The following is an 18860-nucleotide window of genomic DNA, read 5'->3' on the forward strand; positions in this document are numbered from 1 at the left end:
GCAAGACCTAGCAACCTATTCTGGATATGGTAGGTAAGGGACAGAGAAGAGATGAGGAAGACTGAAGTAAGATCTCTCTTTTGCCTTAAGCAAATTCTGATTTGAAGAACCTAAATTCACAGAATCAAAATTGTGCTTTTCATCAACCACCTAATTCAGTTGTTCTTAAACTGGGTTATGTGAACTTGTTTAATAATCTTTTGGTTAACGATTTCAATATAATTGGTTTCCATTGTAATCCTATGTATTTTATTTTATGCATTTAAATAGATTATTTTGAAAATAGGCTTTGCCAGATTGGCAAAGGGGTACATGACACAAAAAAGGTTAAGAACCTTATTTGGTTTAATCTATGCCTCCAAAAGAATTCCTTCTACAACATACCTGACAAATGGCCATCCAGTAAGAAGCACATTCCATTTTGATTAGAATCTTGGTTCTGCCTAGAATCTGTGTGATTCTGGGCAAGTCACTTAACTTGGGCTTCAGTTCTCATCTATAAAATGAGGGCATTGGACTAAATGACCATTAAGGTCCCTTGCAAGGCTAAGCCTATGATTCAAATTTTAACTCCTACCCCCTCCCCCACATCATTATAAATAAGTCTCTTTAGAGAATATTTTCCTATCTTTTGAATTCCTAGCTTAGTGCCTTAAGTGCTTAAAACAAGTTTGAGGAATTAATGTTTTTTGGAAATTTCTAAAAGTAACCACTTTTCTGTTAAGATAAGTAGCACTGGAGTCAAACTGGCAATACTCTTCAATCTGCCAATTTGGTACCTATTAAAGAAATCAATGGGAAACTTACATAAGGATAATATTCCTCTAATATTTTTGGAATTTTTCTGTGTAGATTAGAACTTTCCATTTCAGTGACCTGTAAATTATTTTACTAGGTAGATGGTACCCAGGTTAGTGGAAGCTTGCAGTTAAATTACTCTTTTAAAAATGACTTATGGGAAAAGAAAAGACTTACAGGAACTATCCTTAATTTGTTTTGGGAAATCCATCTATCTTCAAAACAAAACAAATGTTCTAAAGTAGCATGCTGTTTATATAAGGGAACTTCCTCTGGTAGTTGGGCAGATGCTTTCTCTCTGATTCCTAACCATCTCTGTGTCTGTTTAGTTAGCCCAAGAGTTTTTCTTATTCTTAGAACCTAAACACAATCTTCAAAAAATAAAATAAAATAAAAAAATTGCCCAACTTGTGACCAAAACACAGATGTATACATTTCCCTTTCCTTAAAAAAAAAAAGTGCATTATGCTCCATTAGAATACTAAAAATGCATCTATCAGGTAACTTCTTGAAGCAGATTCTGATGGGATTATGTAGATGTAAGATACTGTTTTTAAATGTTACAGGCAAAAAATTTGTTTTAAATAGAAAAAGAAAAACCATTTTAAAGAAATTTATTCTTTTCAAAATTATCTATGCAATCCCCTAACTATTCTCAGCCTAACTTTCTTAGGTAGATTATTTAAATATGATAATAACAATATATAAATTCACTGTATATATGTGATACTTCATGTGGCCAACTTGGACATTATGCCACCACACCACTCAGAAGTAATGAACTTTCTTTTTTTTAAATCCAGAATTAAAGTACTCTTGGCCAGGGTTAGCTATTTGATAATTTTAAAAATGGTGATAGTTGTAATGTTGGTGTTCAATGTGGAAGTCTGTATGTGTGGTAGAAATGCAGGTAAGAGTCCTAAAGTTTTTGTGGATTAGACCTTCAATTTTTTTTTTTTTACCAAGTGAATAAAAAGTGCCCTTAAGCCCATACCTTACCCTGCTAAAGTCTGAAATATGTTTAATAATGATAGTGGAAACAATTGTTTAAAATTAAATTTTGCTCCACCATTGGACCCTTCATACATGACGGGTGAAAATGAACTAGACTTGTTTCTTTTCCAAACCTAATTTCTAATATTTATAGAACCACTTGACAACAGACAGTACTATTTAATTTTATTATAAGTGGGTGGATTTGATTGCAGCCATTTCTTTTAGCACTGAAAATATTGCATATGGAAAGAAAACTTAAGACAAGCTTCTCTGAAAATCGAATACATTAATAATTTTGTTGGTTTAAGTAAGCCAGATAATTAATATCAGTTCTCTGTAAGCTCCTGCTCAAAAGCCTAATATAACCTGAAAATAATACCACATTTTTATTGTCTTAGCACAGTAATCTTTAAGAACAGTTTCTTTTTGGGAATGTTACTTCACGATCTCTTAACTACAGACAAAAACTTTTAATCTATTGGGGAATGAATCCTTGCTAATTACAGGCAATTGCCCTTCTTAATTCCTGTGATTTGTTTCAATCTTTTAAAAAGGCACAGGTTAGGTTGTTAGAAATGAAAGGGTTTACACCTTTCTAGTTGTAGAAAAGTTTTTTTAAATTTTAACTGTTACTTATTAGCAGAAGAATACATGAAACATAGTAGTTTGTCATTGCCATGTTTATTTTTAGGAGACTATATTACTGGTATATGCTACCTGTGAGAATCTTTATTCTGTGAACCTAATGGCATAGTTTTTTTCAACTGTCACATCAGGCAATTGTCTAATGCCTTTTGTTGCTTAATTCTACGATGAATTGACAGCATTGTTGATTATATTCTAAACCATTTTCAAAGGCATATGCTTGCCTAAGTTCAGTCTTTTATTTTATTTCATAACTTAATAAAAAATACTGCCCTGATGGTATAACTGACAGGAATGCTTGTACCAGTTGATAAGGTAATAAAAATGTGAAAGGGAGGGAAAATAGGCCTCTTCACTTGACTTGAGTCTGTTACATTTTTGAGTGCCATCTATGTCAACATTACTGCAAAATTTAGATTTGGGGATCCTCGACCATTTTTTGAGATGAATTAAATAAAACAGTAATAGTCTTTCACAGTTTAGAAACTTGATAAATCAAAACATTTTATTTTGGCATTTAGCATTGTGATTTACTTAACAGTTATGTATGATTGCTGGGCATGCATTAAATATTGCACCATATTTTAAAACTTTGGATATGATTTTGAGTATGAAAAAATTCTTTCTTAAATTTCATCAGCAACAGCAACACTGTAGTCTGTGAATTTTTTTGGGGGGGGGCTAGGCAATGGGGTTAAGTGACTCGCTCAGGGTCACACAGCTAGTAAGCGTCAAGTGTCTGAGGCTGGATTTGAACTCAGGTCCTCCTGACTCCAGGGCCAGTGCTTTATCCACTGCACCACCTAGTTGCATCTATGTGAAAATTTAAGATATTCACAATAAACTTCATAGCTGAAGTACCTAAATTTGTACCACTTATGTGTAATAAATAACTAAACTTGTACAATTCTGTTATGAATATACAACACCTTTGATTTTGAACATGATAATATTATTTGCTGTTTCTAATTGATTCTGTAAAATCTGAATTAAAGTAAATGTTTCTGCAGTGAAAAAAAATAAAGTAGCATGCTAGGGAAAAAAATCTAATTTTTAAAAAATGAAGATTGGAACTATTTGGACTTCAGCACACAGGCTGAATGCAGAGGGGGAAAAAGTCATTTATTAGGTGGTAAAGAAAAGACAAATACATAGCAAGTTGTTATTTTGTTTCCAAGGTCATAATTGGGTTATTATTCCAACTTTTTTCTGAAACAGTCCAGTTTTACCAAAATAATAAATGTAACTGAACTGCATGTAATTCAATGTAGTACACATATTGTTTGCTTGGCTAGTCTCTTATTAATCCTCTTTTAGCTATTTATAAATCTTGTAATCTGCTAGAAATAAATCCTAAATCTTTCAGGTAATCAGGTTGAAAAAACACTTCTGATTTAAAGAATTCTATTTATTTATATGTGTGTGTATATATGAAATGTGGACATACGCATATATGTATGTATTGAAGTCATTTCCCAAATGATAAATGGTCAGAGGATATGAATAGCTAATTTTTTCAATGAAGTCAAAACTATATATAATATATATATATATGGAGACAGGGAGAGAGAGAGTCATGAAAAAATGCTCTAAACCATTATTGATGAGAGAAATGCAAATTAACACAACTTTGAAATATCATCACATACCTATCAGATTGGTTAAAATGATAGATTTCCTTTAACTGGGGAATGGCCTAACAAGTTATAGCATATGATTCTAATGGAATACCACCACACTATAAGAAATGATGAGCTCGTTAATTTTAGAAAAACATGGAAAGACCTGGACTTGTGAAGGAAGATGCTATCCACCTCCAGAAAAAGCACTCATACTTAGAAATATGTACAGTATTGTTTTACATATATGTATGTGTGTATACGAATGTATGCAGGTATAAATGTGTGTATATATTCATATTTATGTTTAATTGTAGCCTTCTCTAGGGTGAGCAGAGAAAAAAAATTTCAATTTTTTCCTATTCACTTTCACTTTAGAATTTGAAAAATATCACTGACTAGTGACCATCAATGCCTTTTAATTTCATCACACACAAATAAGTACTACTTATATCTTTATAACTCTTAAAATATCAATTCATCTGCTTTCAACAATCTATTTTGTGCAAATGAGCAGTGAATAAAGCAATTTTAAAATTGTTTATATTTGCATCCAAAATATACTAGCTAGAAATCTGTAGGCCACATTTACCTTTCAAATGATGCTCTGACTAGGTTAATATTTTACTTTTCTTGAGCATATAATAGCTAAGAGTGCCCATGTGTAAGAGTGCCATTCACCAATGGAAACCAATCTCCGATTACAAATATTACATTTAATTCACCTGTACTGACCTTCATGCAGTAGATATGACTAATTTTTTAAAAATACAGATTCCTTTCCATTCTATGGCTAGTTATATAGAGAGGAATAAGCAGGAAAGGAAAGTGGAAAGGACAAGGAGGTGAAAAAGAGATGTTCAGGAGGAAGGGAAAGTAGAAATAAGCTTACTCAACTTTCTGAGTTAGTCATATATTTCAGTGGATCTCTGATGGAGGAGGAGGTACCATTTTTCATTCCTGTCAAATGCCTTTCCCCAGCATTAACAAGCTGAGTGACCATGGGCAAGACTCTGTGCTTTCCTTATCTGTAAAATGGGAATTAATTCTGTATTATATATCATACCATGTTGTTGGGAGGCTCAAATGAGCAAATATAAAGATCTGAATCTGAAGAATTATATCAACATCAGTTATTATTGAGCTCCAGTGAGTTCCCCATAAGAAATCTCCCTAACAGCTTTCAATATTTCTTGAGTAAAACTGTAGTACTCACACTGTCCATGTAACCCCTTGCTCTTATTATATGACCAGACCACATATTTTTCCAGTCAGTTCCTGGATAATAATCTTACACTACCGGGATAACATACTTTATTTAGCCTATTTGCAACCCTCCACTGTCTCAGGGTCCTTCAGAATCTATTATGTTCCAGGACTGCTACAGCAGGAGAGTCTGAAATAATTGCAAGTTATTATTAGAGTACCTAGCTGATTACTATGATTGAACCAACTAAAATCATTTTGAAATTATCCACCATTCACAGATCTGCTGACTGCTCTTATTAAACCTTTAGTGAGAAAACTACAGCTCAGTACATCATAGCACAACCTCCCCCGTCCATTATCACCTATAAAATATTTCCAGAGAAGTTAAACTCTATGGCACACCTACCTGTTACTGATGGTATTCAGGAGCTCACTAGACTGAGGTTACTGATGATGGAGTTCTCAAAGCATTGGTCATACAGTGAATACTTTAATTGGTAGAGATGTATAAAAGATGCCAATGATGAAGAGGTTCTCTGTTAATACAAATACTTTCAACTAACTAGAATGCTCCTCTTCCCATTATTTGGAGCTTTTCTTGGCAATCCTTAGTGTAACATGTTAACAGTCCACAGTGATAAAAACTACACAACATCAGGGAATTCAGAAAACTAAGGTATCCTAGGTATCCTGTAATTCCTAATCAACATGTCAAAGCCATCTGTCATGTAGATTTCTAATTGTCTCCTAAATACAAAGAAGTTTAAAATACTGGTTAATATGCTAAGACTGGAATGAAGGATAAACAAATTCATATCTCTATTAATATAATAATTATCAAACATCAATGATGGTAAGGCACTTAAGTTAGGTGCTATGAGTGATATATAGGGCACAATCCCCGACCGTAAGGAGCTTATAATTAAGGAGAGCAAGACTAATTATACATACTATATATATACATATATATATATATACACACACACACACATATACACACATACATAATTATCATACAAGCTAGGAAACACTAGGGACAGCTTTCATCAAAGTGTCTGGAGGTGGGCCTTAAAGGATGCTTAGAGAGTAGATGGGAAAGGAATTTCAGGTTTAGGGTACATTGTGGGCAAAAATAAGAAAGGAAAGAGAAGGATGGAAAGGCAGGAAGGCCATTAATGTCCAATTAAGTATAGTTAGGGTAACATTATTTGCTAAACCAAAAAATTTGATTTAAGTTCACAAAATATATTGCTTTTGCAAAATCTTATTAAAATTATGGTTTTCCCCTTGAAATGGAAATTATACTATATTACCCTAGTTCCCCCTTTTACCTCTTTAGTCCATCTTCCTCTTTCCTCTCATCCCAGAAATGAGATCATTCTACAAACACCAGACTTAGGTCCACATGTCTTCTCCTCCCTTACAGATTTCAAACAAACTCACCTGCTACTACATTTTTATGTTAACTTCCAAATTTATATCTCTGATTTTAATTTTTCTCGAGTTCCAGTTCAGCATTTCCCCAAGTGCAGGACAATTTGGATACTCCATTATCACTTAACTTCTTTGGGCCTTAGTTTCTTAATCTGAACAATGACAGTTTATATAAGATTTCAACAGCTTTACAGGTTCATAGATATGGAGACTGCACAGGCCATCTAGTTCAATTCCCTCCTTTTCTAAAAGAAGGAACTGGGGCTGAGGAAGGCTAAGTGTCTTGCCTAAGGTCACACAGTTTAAAAATGTCAGAGATGGGCTTTAATAATAACAGTTAATATTTACATAGTACTTATTATGTGCTAAGCACTTTACAAATATCTCATTTTATTCTCACAACTTTGGTAGGTTGATGCCATTATTATTCCCATTTTATACATGAGGAAACCGAAGCAAACAGAAGTTAAGCGCTTTGTCCAGGGTCATACAGCTAGTAGATGTCTGAATCTTGATTTGAACTCAAGTCTTCCTGGCCATGTCCCCCAACTCTAGAACTCAGTGCTTTCTTCCACTGTTACATAGTCTCCAATTTCTAAGCCCAAACTAAGCTTATCACTTCTCCCCTCCCATTAACATCCTCCCTTCCCAATTTCCCTCTCTATGAAACAATTCAACACATATTTATTAACTGTCTACTTTGTACAAGGCCCTAGACATAGAAACACTAAACAAAAATAAAGACATCTTTGGTTCCTCTCCCAATAAAACAAACATTTAAGGTCCATAGTGTACCAGGCACTGGAGTAAAATACAAAGTTTCTTTAAGACTATCAAATTTGCTGATAGCACAAAACTGGGAAGGATAGCTAATATAGCGGGTGAGCCAGGATTCAAAAAAAGTCTTAACAAGCTAAACACTAAGCTGAATCTGGGTTTAAAAAAATCAATTCTACAAGTACAAGATAGATAGGCATGTCTAGCCAACTACTAATCTGAAAAAGACATGAGGGGTAGAATATTACTATTCTGTAAGAAACAATGAATATAAAAAAGCATGGAAAGATATATAATCAAAACTCTGCAAAATCATAACGAGCCATGTCTGGTCCTAAACAAATATATAAGAAAGTACCTTCCTTCATTTCTTTGAGTAAGTAAGGGAAAGTGGTTATGAAACACTGCTAGTTGTCAGACTTTTGGGATATGTTGGTTGGCTTTTCCCTCACTTTTTTATTCTTTTATACAAGGAAAGAGGAAGGAGGAGGAATACACTGGGAAATATAAGTGCTGGGAAAAAAAAGAGTATCAGAAAAATTTTATTTTAAATAAAAAGATAAACCAAAAAGTAGTCTATCAAGAAAAAAAAATGGCAATTTTAGTGAATTGTAAACTCATTATGAGCCAATAGTGTGATACAGCAGCCAAGAAAGCTAATTCAATCTTAAATTACATTGAGAAGCACCGTGTCCAAGAATAAGGAGATGAGAGTCCTCTTGTATCCTCTACTTGGTCAGACCACAGCTGGAGTATTATGTTCAGTTCAGGGTGCATTTTAGTAAAGAAACTGATAACCTACAGAACATCTAGAATGGCAAAAAAGTATAATGAGGAGCCTTGAATTTAACCTATAAATGAAGGAACTGGGAATGTTTAGTTGGGAAGAGAGAAAATTAAAGGTGGACCTGCCTGATTGATGGCTTGAAAGTATCTACAAGGCTATTTTCAGAAAGAGGGATTAGACTTATTCTACTAGGCTCCAGGGAGCAGAGCCAGAGGGCAAAGCCTGGGGGCACAGGTGAAAGTTGCTTAACTTCTTAACAGAATATCTAAAAGTAGAATGGCTTGCCTCAGGCACTTCTCTTTACTTGAGACCTCTTAAGAAAGGATAGCCAGGGGTGGGGGTGGGGAACCTTTCAGCTCTGAGGAGACAAGTGGCCTTTTGACTAAGTATAGAACAAATCCTTTTGTTAAGGGGATTTGTTCTGTGAAGTCTAGATTCAGTCAAAGAGCCTCACTTCAGGACCAAGAGGACCACAAGTTCCCCACCCCTGGGCTTGATTGACCACTTGTCAGGTATATTGTGGGGGATATCCCTTCTTCCCACCCTCCATGTATGATTAGTTCCTGCTCTCATACAGCTTACAATCCAACAAGAGGATACAGCACATGAAAACATACCTATAATACAAAATTCATCATCAATGTTTAAGAGATTCAATTCAATAAACATCAAGTGTTTATGAGCAAGGCACTGGGTGCTAGATATGTTCAAGGGTTTTTGCTCTTAAGGAGATTATATTCTAGAGAGAAATACAACATACATTCAGATAATGCAAGGTTATTCAAGAAACAAGAGCACACAAAATAACTTACATTAATATACTTAACATTGATCTCAACTGCTTTAAATATCCTTTGAGCTAGACAGAGCAGGAATCACTATACTTATTTTTACAAACGAAGACACTAACAATCAAAATGGAAAAAAAAAAAGTCAGGTCCTAGGACTCCAAGTGTACTGCTCTTTCCAATAAGGACAAAATGACCAGATCTATTTCTATGGACTGTGTCCTGCAACCCTATGAAGAATGACCCAACAAGGAAGAGAACAGAGGAAGGAAGATCTATTAGAAGCTTAATGTATGAAATGATCACATAATTCCAGGATTGACAATGAAGGAAAATACTTCGTGACATAGCAGTGACAGACTCGATGCAGAAGACAAACATTTTCAGTCATAGCCAATGTGAGAGTTAACTATGTACATTTGTTACAAGGACTTTATTTTTCTTTTCCTTTTCTCCCCCAACTGTGGGATGGTGGTGGTGGGGGAACAAAGAGGCATAGGGATTACGTAGCTAAAAAACAAAGAAAATAAAAGCAGGTCATGAATGTCTCCTCTGGGGGACAAAAATGCGGAGAGGAAAAGGCAGGCCAGAAAGAAGCAACAAAAGCTAGACAGTTTTGAAAGTTAAAGGATGAAGTTATATGCTTAAAAAAGAAAAGCAAACTGTACAAAAAAGAGATCCACAGTCATGTATAATCATCTTTTCCTATTCGACTACTTATATGGAAATACCTATTTTTTTTTGTTAAGTTCTGAGTTTTTAAAAAGGAAAAAAAACTTACTATACTATTTCAGGAAAGGTCAAATGAGTGCCTATACTAAGTTAGTAGCAGTGGAAGAGCAAGGAATACAGATTTGAGAGGTGTAAGATATGGTAGGTGGTTGCATAACAAGTGAGTTACACAGAAATAACATGTATATATACCTAAAGTAATATACTAGCATCACCTCATTTGCTCCTAGTGATCTTGTGAAGTAATATTAATCCACTTTTATAGAGAAAGGCAACTACAGTTTATAAGGGTAATTGTGAAGGCGCCTTGCCCATGGTCACACAATAACAATTTTATGTTCCATAAAAGAATGATGAATATGAAGAATTCAGAAGCACCTTCTATAAACTGAAGCAAGCAAAGTAATCATAATTAGGAAAAAATGATACACTCAACTACAATAACACATATGGAAAGAACAACAACAACAACAACAAAAAAAAACAGTAAGAAAAAAGGTCCCTTACTTCCTTCTCTTCAAAGCTGAGAGACTATGGCAGTGAAACATTGTATAAGCTTGGTTGATATACTGGTTAGCTTCACTCAACATCTTCTCTAATGTTTCTTTATCAAATGGAGTGGCTCTAAGAGTAGGAGAGACAGGATGAACAGTTTCTTATTATAGGTAATATGAAGACAAAACATGGTAGGAAAGCTGGGAAGGGAGAGTTTGGGGTGAAAGATGGATTATCTTTTTGGACACACCAAGTCTGAAATGTCTAAAAAGCAGTTGATAAAAAGAGACTCGAGCTGGATGTAGAAATTTGGAAATTATCTGCATAGAAATAATAATTTTGGAGGGTGGATGAGACTACCAAGCAAGACAGTAGAGAAACAGAAAAGAAGAGTGCCCAGTATAGAGCCTTATGGTCAGCCCACTGATAGTGGGTATGACCTAGATGAATATTTAGCAAAAGAGATTGAGAAGGAATGCTCAGATAGACCAGAGGAGAAATAGGATAAAGTAGAAATAGGAGAGAATAGTGTCCCAAAAATCTAGAGAAGAGAATAATCAGATGAGGGTGATCAACAGTATCAAAAGGTAGAGAGAAGTCATTTAGGATGAGGATTGAGAAAAATCCATTATATTCGGTATGAAATAATTTTGGAAAGAGCAGTTTCAATTGAATGATGAAGTCAGAAGCCACATTATAGAGAGTTTATGGAAGAGAATATAAGATGAAAAGACAATAATTGTTGACTGAATTCTCAATCAGTTTAGTGGAGAAGGTAAGAAAAGATGGTAGCTGGTGGGGATGGTTGGATCAAAGAAGGTTTTTTTTTAAAGGATGGGGAAGACAACATCATGTTTGTAGGTAGCAGGGAAAGAGGCAATACATAGGGAGAGTGGAAGATGGTATAGAGTTGAACCGATTCACCAAAGCATCAAGACATGGAAAAAAAGAGTATAATCAAGCCTGCAGAAGAAGTGAGGGGTGAAGGAATAGCTTGTCACAGTGAGAACAAAGAACAGGGTCAAATGATATAAAGCACAGGCAAAGATGAAAGGATAAAAGAATCTTCGAGTTCATGAACATAGAAGCAGAATACTTGTGAATGATGGCAAATTCTAGGATACAACTATCTTTGTGTTTAGATAAGGTGTAGTGGAGAGGTAGATCATGGTAATTAAATAGCTTAGGGAATTGAGAAGTTAAGATATTTGAGGAAATATAAATATACAAGTCCTATATATAAGTGTGAGGGCAAGAGTTGGGGTAGAAAGATAACATAAGCACTTACCTCATTGAGAAAGAAAGGAGAATGTCCTAGGGGTGGACAGGTAAGGCTGCTACAGGGTCTGGATCAGGTGATAAATTAGAATAGCATGAACCTAGAAGGAAAGGTTGTTAAGTAATGGTGGTGGAGAGAGTCTGGAGTGGCAATGGACAGCAAGGTGTATTTTGACTTTCCCATCTTGACTAGGGGTGTGGGAGGTGTGTGTGGGGGGTATGAACCAAAGTACAACCAGTAGTGGGTAAGAGTGGCCAGGGATGCAATATAATCATGAGGGAGCTGGGTCCCAGGGAATGTCAGGTAATGGAAGGAGTGAGAAAGGAAAATGTTTATTATGAAAGCAAGTTTTTTTTAAATTATGGAGTAGGCATTCCAGAGAGCTAAGAGTTAACATTAAGATTTCAAAAAAGAAAGGCATAAGTGAACCGTGAAGTTAGTGTTAAAGATAGGATAAGGTCTGGACCTGCAATTTTATTCACATAGGGAATTCCCTGATGAAGAAACTCCGAGCAGCACAGAACAATCTTTCTAAAACTTGCCTTGGGTTGCCTTGGGACAGTGAGGGGTCAAGTGATTGGCCCAGAGTTCTACAGTCAGTATGTCAGATGTGTGAGGAATCTTCTTGGCTTGGAGGCCAACTATCTATCCAATACACCATACCACCTCACATGTGTATATATACGAAGTATCTGAAACTAGATACTCTATCCCTTACTGGAAAGGGCCTCAGAGGCCAACTTGTCCATTGCCCTCATTTGTGAAATATGGAAACTGAGGTCCAAGACTACACAAATACTAAGTAAAGGAGCTTATATTGGAAGTTGGTTCCTCTGACTACAAATCCAGCACTATTTCAACCACACTAGGTTTCTGGAGGCAAAGCATAAAACAAAAGATTAAGTTCAGGGTGCTTCTATAGAGAATTCATTTTTTATGAAATGGTTACTTGTCTGGGTTTTGCCTCCCCATGGCCTCCAGTCAAGACACATCCTTTGCACTGCTTTAATTCTCAATTTTGGTACATTATCTAATGGAAAACTTTCCAAAAAATAGTATATAAATTTTTAAAGTAATTCTCCAGTGGATTTTTTAAAGCAAATATCCTTAATTCATTTCATAATTTAACAATTCTGTATGTGTTTTAAGCAGAGCACACTGCATAAAATACTTAGAACAAATGGATAAAGAGATCAATTTAGGCCATATATTATTCACAAATGGCATAACAATAGATAAAATGCTACTTTAAAACAACATTCAAAAGAAGTTCAAGAACAAAACAGCTGTTGTATGCTGGTGCTAATTATCCCCAAACCTGACTACAAGTTCTACTTTTTTTTTCCTAAGTAGTTTGTTTCATTGGAAATGGCTAGGTAACACACAAAAAAACAAGCAATGTGTAGTATTTTTTAACAAAGTTATGCTAAGGGATGGAAGAGAGCAAAATAAGAGTGAAAAGAGACCAGTTTAAAAAAAGAAAAATATTATTCAGATTAATGACAAAAGCATTATGATCTATGTACTTAAGTATCAACTCTGATTACAAGAACACAATAAACCACACATATAGCGCCCAAAAAGCTTAGGTGAAGATCACTATTTTCCTCTGTGTACAAAAGGGGATATTTTAAATAATTCAACCAAAGTTCCAAGCTCATTTTGGTATTCAAAATGGAGATATTCAGCTCCTACTAATAATGGCATTCATGCCTTTTAATCCTTCAACTGTGAAATACACTTTGTAAGTTAAATAACATTCACAAACAGGTTTTATCTGAAACACTGTCACACATTTGAAGAGTTGACTGTTTAGGCACTGGCTGCTTCATTATTGCCAGAGATTTAGACACTATTTTAGAACATCTGTCAGTAGCCCTGACCACAATTCCTCCCAACTACAGAATACTTATTGCCTAGTTATATTCCACCCTTAAATTGCCAGGAATGAAGCTGCTTGCCTCCCTTTTATATAACATAATATAACATAAATATTCCCTTTTATATAATGTAACATAAATATTCCTATCTTTCCTAGTAGTGGGTGTGCTTGGGTAAATCTGGATGAAAAACTGCTAAGTGTCACATTTAAAACCCAATGCCACTCAAATCTGCTGTCAATGTTAACAAGTACTAGTCCTTTATTCCAAGCCCACTGTGTATGGGGCACGGTGGTAGGCAGGCACAAAAACAGGCCATTGTCCCTTTCCTCAAGAGGCTTACAACCTCGTAGGAGAGATAATACACAAAGACAAATTTGTTAAAAAAAAAAAAGAAAAGAAAAGAAAAAAGCAGTAGCAGCCCGACAAGTACAAAAAGTACTTAATACTAAATATTCATTCAGGATCTAATTCTGGGCACCAAACAAAGTAAATACAAGATAGTTCAAACCGAAGTTTTCACCACTGCAGACCACTGAAACAGCAATTATCTAGGAATCAGTTAACTAGGCATATAGAAGACCTAATAATTTTTGGCATCCTAACTAAACCTTTGATTTTCTACTTAAGTATGTGCTACAAATAAGTGAATTAGAAAATTGAAACTGAGGATTTAAAAAGCATTCACAAAGGATATGAGATACTCATACATACATACATATACACAACCTCTAAAGCAATAAATAGTACGCATTTAAATTAAGGTTTTAGTGCCCTGTTTTTTTGCACCTTAAGGGAAACTCCAGTAACACCACAAGTGTGTTACCTGACACCACCATTTAGATACAGCGAGCTGGTGGTGGTGGAAAAAAGTCAAATGAGTGCACAAAAGTCTCCGTCTGCTGAAACAGCCCCATGCTCTTCTTCCCATCCCAAACCCTAGGGATCCCCGAAGTTCACCCAAACTTCCAGGGGCACGGCACCAAGGGAGCCTGGTTTCCGTCCAGCCACCCCTGGAAAAGCCAGCTAGGGTCAGATCCAGCAACGCCAGGAGAAAAGAAACCCCCCACCCCCCCACTCCACCCACCCAGGCGCCGGGGCGTCCCGCCCGGCCACCGGGCCGCCACGGGAACCTCCCAGCCATCGAAAGCCCCGCAAGGGGCGCCTCGGAGAGGCCCCGCAAGGGGCGCCTCGGAGAGGCCCCGCCGCCCTCCTCTCCCCGCGCCCCGTGACGGCCCCGAGGGAAGTGGTGGCCGGCGGGGGCAGGGGAATGGTTTCCGTTCACTCCTCGCCCAAATCCGAGGCCAGGAAGGGAAGACGAGCACCTTCTCCCTGCCTCCCTCGCCTCCCCGCCTGGGCCCAGAAGCGAACTCCCATCCCAGTCCCAGACCCGTGACTCACTTGTCAGTTCTGCAGCGGCCGCAGCTCGGTACCCACTCACTGCCACAGCCCCTGCTCCCAGGGCCGTCCCCCCCCCCGCGGGCCCCAGCCGCCCGCCGCCGTCTCTTCCGGGACAACGAAAGTAACCACTTCCGGCAGGTCAGCGCAGTGTCTCCAAAGAGAGGGTACACCAAGCCAGCGCCGAGCCACCTAGCCTCTCGACGCCTCCTACCAATTGGAAACGCTCCGCGTACCCTTCCCAATCACCATCCACTCCGGGCGAGCCTAAAACCCGCCCTCTCTTAGTTTTTCCCTCTCTCTATTTTCCACACAAACACTCTCTATCCTCGGAGGAGGGGCACGGACCGGACTGGTGACCAATCGGAGTCCAACTCATGTGTTCCTACAGTTCCCAGCATGCAACAGGACGACCCAATTTTTCAGTTCTAGTGGGGGGGTAAAAGACGGAAAACAGGATGGCAGTGTAGAGGGGCGCATTGCATGCTGGAATTTGTAGTTTCCTTTAATGAGTCGGGCTCTGGGGCAGCTGGAGTCACGTACTTTCAGAGAAGAGGACAGATTGCAAAGCGTGGGGCGCGGTTTTGATGCTAATAAGAACATCCTGCTCTCAAACTAGCTACGTCTGTCCTTTGAGAAATGTTGCAGCACACTCTGGGACAGTGGCTTTGTACCTTCTTGGATTCTTTCTTCCTGGTACTGGTCGTGTATTTACTGATTATGATACAACTACTTAGACCAGACTGGCACATTTAGTTTGCTTTTCTTAGTACTATGCTTTGCACTCCTTAGCAGGACCTGCCCCTTTTCTTTTAAATTGCTTCCTCCCCCACCTCACCCCCCCATTTTTTTTAAGGCCTGTGGCTGTTTGTTCCCCGGACGTTCTCAATCAAAATGCGCGGGGAATGGGCATTTATCCCGGTGGAAAATTATATTTATGTAATTGAAAAGAATGATTTTATTCCCTGAACTGCAAGCAGTCGTTGTGTCCATTTTAATTGAATACAAAGTTTTCTTGAAATTGATTGAGGTTCAGCTATCAAACCACTGGCTTGAAACACTGGTTGTAAAATAAGTCTTTTAACTGTAACAACCCAACTACTTTCCATACCGTTAGGAACAGATGATTGGGGGATGGGCACAAATAGTGAAACTGTATTTTCAATTTCTCCACACACACCCCCCATCTCAGTTGCTACTGCTGTTTTCTTTCTCGTTTCTCATTCCATTATCAGCTTCTACTTTCCTCCTTCCATCCCACCAACTCTGAAATCCACTTCCAAGCAGAGTAGTGGATGGAAATAAGTGAAACCTTAAAAAGGATAAATACAACAGAATTGGACTAAGTGACCTCACCAGCTTGAGATTCGGTGAAAATGTGGCATTGGCAGCATGTCTTTTCAAAAGCACATTATTAAAATACCTATTTTGCTACTCAGAATGTTGTGATTTTGCTATGGGGAGGGGGATTGTTGTCCATCTTGGAATAGAAGTTCTTTGGCCATAAGAGCAGAGAAGACATTTTTTTCTTTTATTATTCTCTGTACAGTGCGGTTCCTGCTGCAGCTATAACTGCCTAGTGAGTGCTCAACAAATGTGTGATGACAAGAATATCTAATAATAGTCACTAAATTTAACCATTTAAGGCATGCAATGCTTTACACACATCTAGTCAAACAGAATTAGTATAAGTAATGTATTAGAAGGAAATGAGATCTGTGATTTCACTGGTTTAGCTAACTCCCACATAAGGAAATTCCTTCAACCAAAGGAGGTGGCACCTTCTCTGCAATTCATAGTCTCAAGAGAGTTGCCTAGAGCACTGAGAAATTAAGGGACTTGCCCAGAGCCACACTACCAGTACTGTTAAAGGCAAGACTTGAAACTAGACTTTCCAGGCTCTTCCTAGATCTTTCACTATTTAATGCTGCTTTTAGAAGTAAAACACTCAAACACAAAATGACAAAATTTTGAATTATGTTAATGAAGTAATGAAAGATTCTTTATGTTATATTTTTATCAAAAAGCATTTTAACAAATGATAGAGTTTAAAAAGAATTAGAAGAATTTAGGAACATGAGATGACAAAAAATTTTCATCTATTTTGCTGCAGAATCATAATCAGGTATGGCAATCAGAACTTAGTAGAGGGCATAAAATTTAAAGGCTGTAGAATTTTTAAATAAAGATTTTAAAAATTCATACACTTTTTTAAAAAGGTCATACACTTTTGATTAATTTATATTTTGACAGTATTTCTATTAGATTGTGAGTTCTATGAGGGCAGGGAATATTTGCACACTTTTAAAAAAAGTTCATATTTGATTAACATTTATATTTTGACAATATTTCCATTAGATTGTGAGTTCTATGAGGGCAGGGAATATTTGCATATTTCTTTGTATCTCCAGCTCTCAGCATAGTATCTGGCACATAGTAAGGGTTTAATAAATGCTTGTTGACCTTGCTTTACTCGTATTTTCAGTCCTTTTGGAGGATGTAAATTAATTAGCAAGAATAGTTAGTTATATTAGGAAGCTATAAGATGGTACCAGGCAAAATGTTTAAAGGTCCTGCTCTGTATTTCTTTCCTTCTGGCAGGAGTTTCATGGTATTCCAGGGCATCTCCCCTTAGGGTAGTTGGGATTTTGGGGACTAGAATATAGATTTTTCCCCACTGTGGTTGATTTGAGCGTACTTTTAGTTCTTGTGGTTGCCAAAAATGAGAGTTTTAGCTTTGCTTTGTTATTTTAGGCATACAGTAAAAAACAAATAGTGGAGCTGAATGAAAGGGATTGTCATTTCAACTTACAATTTCCTTGCATACTCTTATTTTTCCATGTAAATAAACTTGGCCCCTAAACTACTCGTACTGGATAGCCAATGGTGAAAGTCAGTTTAATTTTGGGCTGCTATAGTAACAAGCCAATAATCATAATTTATTCCTTGAGATTCAGGGTTAGGAATATATATATAATTCTAAAATATGTAATAATATCTACTGGACTACTGCTTATATTGGAAGTATTCTCCATTCCTGCAGTTTCTCCTTTTGATTGTCTGGTTCCTTCCAGAACCTCCAAAGTAAGGAATGTCAGGCCCAGGGCCTGACAATCTTCATTCTTTCCCAGGCTGCACTGCTGACTCATCTCCATAGGATTTTCCCTACTATGCCCCTGTGCAGGGTACCTGCACCCCAACCTTTTCTTCCAGCCCTCTTTTGTGTTGTCTTTCCACCTTAGAATGTGAACTCATTAAGGGCAAGGGCTAGCTTTCTTTTTGCTTTTATTTGTATTCCCAATGCTTAGCAGTGTAGGTCACATAGTAAGCACTTAGTAAATGCTTATTGACTGTGATTTGTATGAGTTTCTACTATCCTTGGAATAGACTACCATGGGGATTCAGTGAGAGAGAGAGAGAGATGAGGAGGTGTTTCAAAAAATGGATAGTGTCTGTACCAAGGCATTTTGACTGAAGATGAAATAGAATATATTGAGAATTGCCCATGGGCCAATGTGGCTAGAAAGTAGAGTGTGTGGGGCAGCTAGGTGGCACAGTGGATAGAGTAACGACCCTGGATTCAGGAGGACCCTAGTTCAAATCCAACCTCAGGCACATAACACTTACTAGCTTCATGACCCTGGGCAAGTCACTTAACCCCATTGCCTAACCAAAAAAAAAAAAAAAAAGAAAGAAAAAAAGAAAGAGAGTGCGTGAAGACCAACTATATGCAGTTTAGTGTAATAAACAACCTGGAAGGAGTTGGCTGGAGCCAGATTGAGAAGGGCTTTTAAACTTCAGAAGAGGTGCAAAATCAACCAGTAAAAACAACACGAGTAAAGAACACAAAGGAAACGAAGCCAAGAAATTACTGCAATGTCTAAGCTAAGAGTATTAGAAGGAACTATCTTTTGAAGAGCCCACCTAGAACAGGTAGTTTCTCCTTTTGAACCAGTGGACACATTAATAAAAGAAAAATATAATCAAAGGCTTGAGGTCCAGGCTGACATCATGCTCGTGTTA

General features: G+C 37.1%; 1 protein-coding gene across 3 annotated transcripts in view; it reads right to left on the reverse strand.

Annotated features, from left to right (window-relative positions):
* LOC114053912 (elongin-C) overlaps window positions 1-15140 on the reverse strand; it is a 34166-nt gene extending 19026 nt beyond the window's left edge. The window contains exons 1-3 of one of the 3 annotated variants that reach the window (XM_027877042.1): window positions 14841-15140; window positions 11569-11659; window positions 10293-10409 (exon numbers count right to left, since the gene is read on the reverse strand). The gene's annotated coding sequence lies outside the window, so the exon portion shown is untranslated. The remainder of the gene's footprint in view (window positions 1-10292; window positions 10410-11568; window positions 11660-14840) is intronic. The other 2 variants (XM_027877041.1, XM_027877040.1) reach the window with 2 other exon arrangements.
* Between the last annotated feature and the right edge of the window lie 3720 nt (window positions 15141-18860).

The sequence above is a fragment of the Vombatus ursinus genome, unplaced genomic scaffold (assembly GCF_900497805.2).
Source record: "Vombatus ursinus unplaced genomic scaffold, bare-nosed wombat genome assembly UNPS02014812.1, whole genome shotgun sequence".
NCBI lineage: Eukaryota > Metazoa > Chordata > Mammalia > Diprotodontia > Vombatidae > Vombatus > Vombatus ursinus.